This window comes from Chrysochloris asiatica, unplaced genomic scaffold, assembly GCF_000296735.1.
Source record: "Chrysochloris asiatica unplaced genomic scaffold, ChrAsi1.0 scaffold00095, whole genome shotgun sequence".
In the NCBI taxonomy this organism is placed as follows: domain Eukaryota; kingdom Metazoa; phylum Chordata; class Mammalia; order Afrosoricida; family Chrysochloridae; genus Chrysochloris; species Chrysochloris asiatica.
In genome coordinates, this window is record NW_006408613.1 from 8607453 (window position 1) to 8619756 (window position 12304).

Consider the following 12304-nt stretch of genomic DNA (forward strand, 5'->3'; position numbering starts at 1 on the left):
TGGAAGTAGTAACCAAGAAATCATATGACGTATCTTATTAGGTAAATCTGCTGCACAAGACCTTTTTAAAGTGTTGAAGAGCAAGGATGTCAGCTTGAGGACTAAGGTGGGCCTAGCTCAAGACATAGTATTTTCATTAACCTCATATGCATGCAAAAGCTGGACCATTGAAGAATTGACACATTTGAGTTATGGTGTTGGAGGAGAATACTGAAAATACCATGGACTGCCAAAAGAACAAATAGATCTGTGTTGGAAGAAGTGCGGCCAGAGTGCTCCTTGGAAGCCAGGTTGCCCAGAGTTCATCTCTCATACTTCAGACATATTGTCAGGAGGGACTAGTCACTGGAGAAAGATATCACGTTTGGTAAGGTGAAAGGTCAGAGAAAAAGCAGAAGACCCCCACCAATATGGATTGGCAAAGTGGCAGCATCAATGGGCTCAAGCATGGTGACAACAGTAAGGTTGGCCCAGGACAGGGCAGTTTCATTCTGTTGTGCATAGGGATGCTGTAAGTTGGTACCAACTCGATGGCACCTAACAATAACAACAACAACTAGGGTTCCAGTTCATATATGCATGAATTTATTCCAAACAAAACATGTTTAGACATATCTCTGCAATCAATGGATGCTACAGACAAGTCCTCTCAGTAATATGTTTGTCTTATTCTCCTTAGGGAGCATTCCAAAGAAGAAAAAAAAAAAAAAAAAAAAAAAAGTCTAATCAAAACAGTGGCTTCTGAGGGAATCTGCTTGGTCAGATAAATTTAAGGCAGAGAGGTTAGCTCAGAAGGTTATGGCCTCTATTTTGGCAGATTCTAAAAGAGTAATCTTCAAAGATTTTCTCAGAGAACACAAATCATGGGAGCTTATTAGGAAGATATTTTAAGAAACTTAAAAAATTTGTTAGTGGTAAGAAGACCAGGAAAGCTGTGCTGAGGAAAAAACAACCAAAAAAACTATCATAATACACCTGCTCATTTTCAAGAGAAGCAGGGATTATCCTTAAGAAATTTCATTGCAAAACCTTACTCCATCCATAGCCCTGGTCTTGCACCTTCAGACTTCTTTCTGTTCTCCAAACTCAAGGAACACTGAAAAGGACATGTTCAGCTCCTCAAGGATGCCACAACTGCCCTTTTGGTATGGTAAATTGAAGAGCACAGAATTATTTGGGAATGGATTGTTGTTGTTGTTGTTGCTAAGTGCCATTGAATTGGTTCTTACTCAGAGTGACTCTGTACAGGGTTTCCAACCTTGTGATTAGGAGTCCAATGCTGACACTACAGTGCCACACCAGGACTCCTTGGGAATTATTTTTTGTTGTTATTTAGTGCCATCAAGTCAATTCCAAATCATAGTGACCCAGTATAGAATTACAAGGGGGCAACTGGTAGGTTTGAACCACCAATCTTTCCATTCAAATTGACCCTGTGGTTCAGTTCTTATTCTAAAGTGTCACATCATGGAAAGGGCTGTCATTGTTAAGTGCAACAGAGTCAGTTCTGACTCTTTCTGAGGAGAGACTGATGGATTTGAACCACTGGCCTTCTGGTTAGAAGGCCAGTGCTTAACCTATAGTGCCACACCACAAGTCCAGGGAAAGGACTGTTGTTGTTGTTAATAATACTGTATAGAATTTCCAAGGAGTGGCTGGTAAGTTTGAACCACTGACTTTGCAGTTCAAACTGACCTTTCAGTCTAGTGCTTAGCATGCAGCACAACAGAGATGTAAATACTGTCTTCAGAAGTGTATAGAGTTAGATAACAGGTATGCTGAGAAGGAATTGCTTTATATATCTATATTTTGGTTAACAAAAGTATCTATGATCTTTTAGCAATACTTTTTGATTTACCCTATTTTTAATTCTAGGCATTGTTTGAAAAAAGGTTTTTAAAATATCTACTTCAAGAGCTGGCATGTAATTTAAACTGTCCTGCTGTGGTAGATAGATCCAATACATGAAAATGGCACTGTGGGTTAGTGCACCAGACTGCAAAGCCATTTGAACTGCAAGGTCGGTGGTTCAAGCTCACCAGCTCCTCCTCGGAAACCCTATACAGGGTCTATATGCGTCTGGAAAGACTCTATGATACTTAACAACAACAAAAGGTACGTTGCTGTACCAGACTCTGCAAATTTAAGTGCTGAAGTTCTGAATCGATGTCACTTTCAGGCAAAGGGGCTTCCTGTTTATTCTGATCGATCGCTTTTATATTATAAGATAAAAAACAAATGTGAATGTGCTATTTTGTCTTAAAGACGGTGTCTGATTTAAAGTATATTTGTACAAATGAAAAAAATACAAATATTTTCCTGTTAAATTATGTGCTTTTTTAATAGTTCTATATTCCAATTACCATCAAGCTGATTTTGATTTCTGGTGAGCCCATGTATGTCTAAATTATATTGTACTCCATAGGATTTCAAATGGCTGAGTTTTCAGAAGCTGATCACCAGACTGCTTCCCTAGGTAACTCTAAGCAAACTCAAACCATCAATGTTTTGTTGAACAGATTAGCATGTTAATTGTTAGCATTATCCAGGTACTTCTTTAAACAATTAAGAGTAAAATTTCATCTTTACTTTGGTTGATAGGAAATAATCTGTATAAGCGGATATGAATTATTTTAGGATGTTTCTCTTCCTGGGATGATTATTCTGCTCTGGTGCTGGAAACATCTACAAACTTAGCACCAAAGGATTGAGACTTAACTAAATCTGTACATCAGTTACTTATGCTCTATTTGATGATGATGTTAAACAATGACCCAAGATTTCACATAAATTTACACTTAAACAAAAAAGGAGAAAAACATATTTTGAAAGCATAATAATCTATTTTTATCTTTTTAAAAATTTAACTAAAAGAACCACAGAAAAATAACATAGAATGTGTATTAGTATATTTTGATATGTCTTAATAACCTAAATTATAACACAAAAATGTTCTGTGGTATATTATATCATTTATAGGTTGTTAACTAACAATACTGCTAATTAATCTGCAAAAATGTTAACTGTGGTATGATTTCTGGAATAAAGCTTATAATATTTGTCATCTTACCTTAGATTTATCTTTACATCCTGGAATCTTATTGTAGGTTTATCATGATAATTTTAGCTAAATATCTCTAAGCATATTCTTTTGTACCTATCAAAACATTATGCACTCACCTGGTTTTAAGAAAACACTAACAAAGTTTGGAGTTTACTAATAAATTAATTTATTCGTAGTGGTTATGAATCGGGCTGCGAACCGCAAGGTCAGCTGTTCGAAACTACCAGCTGTTCTGCGGGAGAAAGATGAGGCTTTCTGCTCCCGTAAAGATTTACAGCCTCGGAAACCCTGCACAGGGTCGCTATGAGTCGGAACCGACTTTACGGCACATAACAACAACAACAACAACAGCTATATTATTCATCAAAGACTTTGAATAAACTAGGTTCTTAAATGTCCAAATAAAGAATTTAGGGGAAGAAATCAAAAGAAAATGAGTTTTCGTTTTGAATTCCAAATTTACATTTTACCCTTCTGTTTTACTATTCTATGCACATACTAAACAAGCCATTTTGTTGTTGTTAGGTGCCATCAAGTTGGTACCACTCATAGCGACCTTATGCACAGCAGAATGAAACATTGCTGGATCCTGGGCCAACCTCACTACTGTTGTTACGCTTGAGGCCATCAATGCTGCCACTTGGCCAATCCTACGAAATGGATTGACACAGTGGCAGTAGCAATGGGCTCAAAGAAATTGTGAAGATGGCTCATGACCCAGCATTCTTTAGTTCTGCTGTGCATAGGGTCATTATATGTCATAATCCACTCTTGGGAAGCTCTGTTCTAGTTACAGCATGTTCCCACACTGTCTTACAGTAAAGGAACATGAAAAGGACAGAAAATCCCTCCCAAAGTAATAGCCTATTTTGGAATTCTCAATAAGTTTTGTTCTATAGTTAAACATGTGCAATGGTCTTTATTGATAAAACTTTACCCATTTATTTTACTACTGGAAGAATAAATATAGACACTGGGGTGTTTTGCTATGCCTGCAACATACGCCATCCACATTGACATTTCTAATGGTATTTGATTCTCATAACCTATTTTAAACTGAGTAATAAGACCTTGCTATGTAGGTCTTCATTCTAAATCTAGGGAAAGTGGCAGATGTTAACCTTATAAAATCAATCAAATCACACAATTAAAGTTCTAGTTATTGCAGCTTAATTGGTACTGTGGCTAGTTAAAAGTCTACAAACAATATCATATTTCACTAAAGCTTAATGTTGATATTATGTTGTGCATGTTTTTAAGCAACCCTCAAAAAGCCTGTCCAATAAGCTTATAAGACCATTAGTTATTTTTGGTGGGCTTTAATGTTAAGTGCTAAAAGCTAAAATGTAATAAACTATTTATAACAAACATAAAATTTAAAAATAATAGATATTAATTTTAAGTACAGATGTTTTATACATGTTTCTATATGATGTGTAGTATTTTTATCTTTATTTACTATTTAGTGAACGGCTTTGAATTTTTTACTCTAATGAGAACACATATCTGTTAAAAGAACTAAATCTTAAAAAAGGATTAATTTATCATTTTTTGGTTTTCAACATCCTGAAAATGAGGAATGCAGAAAATTAATAATTAATAAAATACTATTCTGTAAAAAAAAAAAAAAAGAATTACCTGTGAAATACTTAGTAAAAAAGAAAAAAGAACATTATTTAACAAACACTTGAATATATGGAAATAAAACCAGTAATATTATTTTCTTCCTAATACCTCTGGTTAATAGATTTGGATTTTTAAATAGTATAGCAATTAATTTGTCCTAAACACATCTTTATGGCATAACCTTATCAATATCCCTTTTCTTAAACAAAGTTTTCCAAGTAAAAAGAAGGAAATATGATTTAGAGTATCTATTAAATTGATTGGAGTCCTGATGTGGCTCTGTGAGTTAATGTGCCAGACAGTAGAGCCATTTGAATGCAAGGTTGGCAGTTCAAGCTCACCAGCTACTCTTTGGAAACCCTATAAAGGGTCACGATGGGTCATAACCTACTTGACAGCACTAAACAACAGCACCAAAAATTAATCAATCTGAAATATTTTCCTTTTTAAATTTTGTAAAATATGCTACTCTTCTGTAAATAAAAGCTATTATTAAATCGTTTGGGCCATTTAACTTGTTCTAAGAAGCATTTCACTATTGGTTCTTACAAAAGTAACACCTATATAAGGATTTAGAGCCCTGGTGTGGTGCTGCAGGATAAACATGTGACTGCTAACCCTAAAGTTGTCAGTTCAAACCCACAAGCTGTTACTTGAAAAACGTATACAGGGTCACTATGAGTTGATTCAATGGCACTCAACAACAACAACAACATATTTGTACTTAAATTCTTACATAAGTGTGTGTATTTGTGTGTGTATGACACAGAGGAGCAGCAACATTATTTTCAGTCAGCAATAGTACTGTGCAATCTTTCATGAGAAATGAATGAATAGAGAGGGAGGAAGAAAAGTTTTTAGAGAACTTTGAGAAGAGAAGATGTGGCACAGACAAGATACTATGGAAAAACATGGCTATGTTGGATTTTCAGAAAGTTTTGGTATTTGTAAGACACTGTTATTTCCTATATTTAAATTATTTCAGCAGCAAGTTAATTGATTTTCAAAGTGTATGGCATTAAATAGGTATTTCTTTTGTAAGCACTATTATGATGCCAAACAAGTCCTCTAACTCGGAGAAAGAAAATCATATACATTCAGGCTTTATGTTTTCATTTACACTTATTTATTTTATTTTTATGATTTAGATCTTATCCATAGAATGAATTACTCCAAATGGCCATACTGCTGTGTTATAAATCAACTGGCCACACTCAACAAAGCTTTACTAACCAAGTTTCTAGGCAACCTAGTAAGTGCAGGTGAAAAATGAAGTGAAATATAAATTATAGTCTCCTTTCAGAAGAGCTTACAGTTAATGGAGGAACAAACAGATACAAGTGCTCACCACACTATATGAACCGATGCCTCACTTTTTTTTCACAAGAATACTATACTCTCAATAGTTTCTAAGCTGATGCTATGCACAGAGTATTATTTTTTAAAAAAGAATGTTTTAGAAAGCTAAAACAGATTTAAAATACTTAGACTTCACTATTAAGATAACTTCATAACCCTACGGATAAAATGAAATAGAATTCTATCTAAATCAAATAATGAGCCGTCTGCTCAGAAAAATCAATCAGCTCGTCTTCATTGATTTAATATATATCCAATTGCATGCTATTCTAAATGATTTCATGGCTGCTATAAGAAATAACACATAACAGCTATGCCAGGAAATTTGGAAGACAGCTATCTGGCCGACTGATTGGAAGAGATCCATATTTGTGCCCATTCCAAAGAGAGGTGACCCAATGGAATGAGGAAATCATCAGACAATCTCTTTAATATCCCATGTGAGTAAAGTTTTGCTAAAGGTAATACAGAAACGGCTATAATCATACACTGACAGAGAACTTCCAGAGGTTCAAGCTGGATTCAGAAGAGGCCGTGGAACGAGAGATATCATTGCTGGTATCCGATGGATCTTGGCTGAAAGCAGAGAATATCAGAAAGATGTTTACCTATGCTTTATTGACTACACAAAGACTTTCGATTGTGTGGATCATGACAAGCTATGGACAACATTGCAAAGTATGAGTATTCCAGAACACTTAATTGTGCTAATGAGGAATCTGAACCTGGACCAAGAAGCACTTGTTCGAACAGAACTTGGAAACACTGAAAATTTTAAAATTAAGAAAGGTGTGTGACAAGGTTGTATTTTTTCACCATACTTATTCAACCTGTATGCTGAGCAAATAATCCGAGAAGATGTGAATTATGTGATACTTACATGGAAGAACATTAGCTTTACATTCATCCTATCGTATATCATTACATTGCCATGGTTACAATCCCCTCCATGCATCATCAACCAACCAAAGGGTATACCCTGCAAGCATGTGCCCCGGTCATCAGCACACAGACCCTCTCCCTTTCTGGGTCTAGAGTTCCCAGCCACTCCATCTCTCTATGTCATCGTCTCTGCCTCTATCTTTGGCATTGGTGTTTCTCTGGGTAGGGTCCCGCACTCCATTCTTCTCTCTTGATGATCCCAGGGCCCTCCACTCCTGGATTGCAAAGTCAACCACTCCCCTCCTTTTGCTACAAAATGTCATCTGTCTTTACATTTCTATCACCTCACAGTCAGTCCTGATAGTAGTTATTTACTATTGTACCACATGAGTGTTATCCCCATCTCCTGTCATCAGTCCTGTCCAGACATATTGGATACTACTCAGTGGAGATTCTACCTTCCTCCTGGCCCTCTGGATCTAGGCTCCCTCTTGAAAGCTTGTAAGTTACTCACTTCTTGCCTTTGTATTCCCTCCACTCCCCCTATTTTGGGTAGCCAATGTCCAAGTTGCCCATACCCGTTCAAGACACTTTTTAAAGTAGTGATACTAGCCATTTAGTTCATCCCTAAAGAACTGAAAGTCCTAGAAAATATAACCATATCAAAACAGTAATTTTTACATTATTATTGTTGTTGCTGTTAGATGCCTTCAAGTTGGTTCAGATTCATAGTGACACTATACACAACAAAACACTACCCAGTCATATCCATTCTCACAATTCTTACTTATGTTTGAGCCCACTGTTACTGCCACTGCATCAATCCATCTTGTTGGAGGTCTTCCTCTTTTTCATTGATCCTCCATTTTAACAGTCTCGAGTGACTGGTCTTTCTGGACAATACATCCAAAGAATGAGAGATGAATTCTTGCTATCCTTGTTTCTAGGGAGCATTCTGGCTATACCTAATTGGAAGCAAGACAGATTAATTTGTTCTTCTGGTTGTCCATGGTATTTTGAATATTCTCCAGCAACATAATTCAAATGCATCAATTCTACAGTCTTCCTTTTTCATTGTCCAACTATCACATACATATGAAAATACTATGGTTAGTATCAAGCACACCTTAGTTCTTAAACTGACATCTAAGACATAGAGAGATTATTTTTGAATATTCACTCAGTGAAAACTGTATGGATAGCAGTGGAACACTGCTAACACCAGAATACTGAATATTGAAACATAATGATGAGTTTTCCCATGGTGCACAATATTGTCAGATATAGGATCATAAAAGGACCCCCTCAAGCTGGAAGGCACTTACAATATTACTGGGGAAGAGCTGCTTCACGAAAGTAGAGTTGACTGTGATGATGTGAATGGTGTTAAGTTTTTAAGACCTTTGTTTGTTGATGGGGCACAATTCAAAATGAGGAGAAGCTACTATAAATATCCATTAATAATCAGAACATGGAATGTATGAAGTACTACTCTAAGAAAACTGGAAGTTGTCAAAAATGAAATGGAATGAATAAACATCAATATGCTAGGCATAAGTAAGCTTAAACTGAATGGTACTGATCATTTTGAATCTGACAAACACATAGTTTACTATGCCTAGAATGAAATATTTAGGAGGAATAACATTACATTCATTATCAAAAAGAACACTTCTTGAAGTTCAGCACTGTCTGTGATAGGGTAATATCTACATGCCTACAAGGAGGGATCAGTTAAAACACAATTATAATTCAAATTTCTGCACAAATCATTAAAACCAGTGATGATGAAATTAAGGAATTCTACCAACTTCTTCAGTCTGAAATTGATCAAGCATGAAATCAAGATGTATTGATAATTACTGGCAAATGGGATGCCGAGGATGGAAACAAAGAGGAAGTATCTGTTATTACAAAATATGGCCTCGGTGATAGAAATGATGCTGGAGATCTCATGATAGACTTCTGCAATACCAATGACTTGCTCATTGCAAATACCTTTTTAAAACAACATAAAAGGCAACTATACATACGAACCTCATGAAGTAGAATACAGAAATAGAATTGACTACATGTGTGTAAACAGATGGTGGACAATCTCTATATCATCAGTCAAAAGAAGACCAGGGGAAGACTGGAACAGACCATCAATTGCTCATATGCAATTTCAGGATGAAGCTGACAAACATTAAATCCAGGAGAGCCAAAAGATGATTGGGAACCCATTCCACCTGAATTCAGAGATGATTTCAATACCAGATTTGATTAATTAGATATCAGTAACCAAAACCCAGAAGAGTTGTGGGAAGACATCAAGAATATCATTCAGGAAGAAAGCAAAAGGCCATTAAGAAGACGGAAAAGAAGAAAATGAACAAACTGGATATAAGAAAAGATTCTAAATCTTGCTCTCCAGCATAGAGATGCTAAAGCAAATGGAAGAAATGAGGAGGTAAAAGAGCAGAATAGAAATTTTCAAAGAGTAGTTCAAGAAGACAAAGTCAAATATTATAACACACAGTGTGCAAAGACATGGAGTAAGAAAACCAAAGGGAAGAAAATGCTCAGCATTTCTTAAGCTCAGAGAACTGAAGAAAAATTCAAGCCTTGAGTTGAAATATTGAAGGATTCTATGAACAAAATATTGAATGATGCAGAAAGCATCTAAATAAGATGGAAACAATACAGAGAATCACTGTACCAAAAAAAAAAAAAAAAAATGGCCGATGTTCAAACATTTCAGGAGGTTGCATAGGATCAAGGGCCAAAGATAGTGAAAGAAGAAGTCCAAGGTACACTTAAGGCATTGGCAAAGAACAAGATTATGGGAATTGACAGAAAACAAATTGAAATCTTTCAACGAACAGTTGCAACACTGGAGACACTCATTCATCTATGGCAAGAAATTTGGAAGAGAGAACCTGGCCAGCTTACTGTAAGAGATCCATATTTGTGCCCATTCCAAAGAGAGGTGACCCAACAGAATGTGGAAATCATTGAACAATATCATTTTCACTCATGCAAATAAGGTTTTGGTAAAGATAATTCAAAAACAGCTATTACAGTACATTGAGAGGGATCTTCCAGAGCATCAAGCCAGATTCAGAAGGGGACATTGACTGAGGGATATCATTACTGATGTCGGATGGATCTCAGCTGAAATCAGAGAATACCAGAAAGATGTTTACCTTGATTTATTGACTATGAAAAGGCTTCCAATTGTGTGGATCATGACAAGCTATAGACAATATTATGGAGAATGAGTATTCCAGAATACATGAGTATTTGCACATAGACAAAGAGGCAGTTTTTCAAACAGAACAAAGGAATATTAAATGTTTTTAAATTAGGGAATATGTGTGCCAGGGTGGTAATCTTTCACATTTATTAAATCAGTATACTGAGCAAATAATTCGAGAAACTGTGTCATATGAAGAAAAATGTGGCATTAGAGTTGGATGAAGACTCATTAACAACCTGTAATATTCAGAAGATACAACCTTGTTTGCTGAAAGTGATGAGAACTTAAAATACTTAATGATGAAGCTCAAAGACCCCAGCCTTTGGTATGGTTTGCACCTCAATGTAGAGAAAACAAAAATCCTCATCATTGGACCAATAAACAACATAAGGATAAATGGAGAAAAGATTGAAATTGTCGAAGACTTCATTTTGCTCAGATGAACTATCAACACTTATGGAAGCAACAGTCAAGAAATCAAATGACATACTGCATTAGGAAAATGTGCTGCACAATACTTCTTTAAAGTGTTGAAGAGCAAAGATGACAGTTTGAGAACTAAAGTGTGCCTGTCCCATTCTATGGTATTTTCAATAACTTCATATGCATGTGAAAGTTGGATAATGAATAAAGAAGACCATGAAAGAATTGATGCATTTGATTTATGGTGTTGGAGAAGAATATTAAAAGTACCAAGACCACCAAAAGAAAAAAACAATCTCTGTTGAGATAAGTACAACCACAATATTCCTTAGAAGTCAGGATGACCAGACAATTTCTCATATTTTGGACATATTTTTAGGAGGAGTACTCAGTTCATTGACAAGGACATCATGTTTGGTAAAGTGGAGAGTTAGTGAAACAGAGCAAGATCCCCAATGAGATGGATTGACATAGTGGTGGCAGCAATGGGTTCAAGCTTAACAAATATTGTAAGATTGTTACTGGACAGGGCAGTATTTCATTCTGTGTGCATAATGTCGCTGTGAGTTGTTAATGACTCAATGGCACCTAACAACCACAACAATAGTATTTACTTGTAAGTGGATGGTATTATCCTGTCACAGACAACAAGAAAAATCTTGATTTTTTTTTTTTTTTTATGATGAATGGCCACTATTCTTTCTTAATTTGTTGCTCCTAGCGTAGTAAACCATATGATTGTCCAATTCAAAATGACCAATAAGAGTTCATTTCCACTCAGCATGCCTAGGATATAGATTTTTATGTGTTCTTTTTCATTCCCCACAACTTACAATTTGCTAATTACAACTTACAATTTACTAATTGTAAGTTACTAATTACTAATGATGCTTGCAAGTTTTTTCTTCCAATTTTGAGTTGTACCACATCAGCAAATGAAGGTCTGGAAAACGTTATTTCAGTCACACCAGTAAGAGCAAATCTACTTTGAAGCAGCAGCTCTTCGCAAGACGTATTTTGAGTGCCTTTCAATCTGAGGGATCCATCTTCCAAGCATTATATATGAAAATATTCTGCTGCTATCCATAAGGTGGAGTGCAGGTGTGGCACTCTGGATTAATGCACTGGACTTCAAGGTCAGTTTGAATTGCAAGGTCAACTGTTCAATCTCACCAGATGCTCCAAGGAAACTCGATACAGGGTCACTATGAGTTGGAAATGACTTGATGGCACTTAACAATAATAAAATCAAAAGGTTTCAGTGGCTAGCTATTCATAAGTGGTCTGCATCTCTTCCCACTCTGTCTTAGTTAGAAAGTCTGTTCAAACCTGTCCACAACGGGACAGGAATGCAAAAGCCACCATAGTATGATGAACTGATAGATAAGTGATCATAGCCATTTAGTTCACCCCTAAAGAACAAAGCGTAGTGGTTACAAATTGGGCTGCAAACCTTAAGATCAGAAGTTTGAAACTACCAGCTGTTCCGTGGGAGAAAGATGAGGCTTTCTGCTCCCGTAAAGATTTACAGCCTCGGAAACTCTGTACAGGGTCGCTATGAGTCAGAACCGACTCAAGAGCACATAACAACAACAACAAAGAACTGAGGGTTCGGGAATTTAACGATATAATGTAATTTTTTATGTTATTAACTGAATAAAAGTGATGTCCGATGTCCTCTAAAGATCTTTTAAGATTATATATATTTA

The 12304-nt window shown here is 35.9% G+C and overlaps 1 protein-coding gene across 1 annotated transcript in view; it reads right to left on the minus strand.

Moving 5' to 3' along the window:
• CSMD1 (CUB and Sushi multiple domains 1) overlaps positions 1–12304 on the minus strand; it is a 2529117-nt gene that overhangs the window by 1542904 nt on the left and 973909 nt on the right. The window lies entirely within an intron of this gene.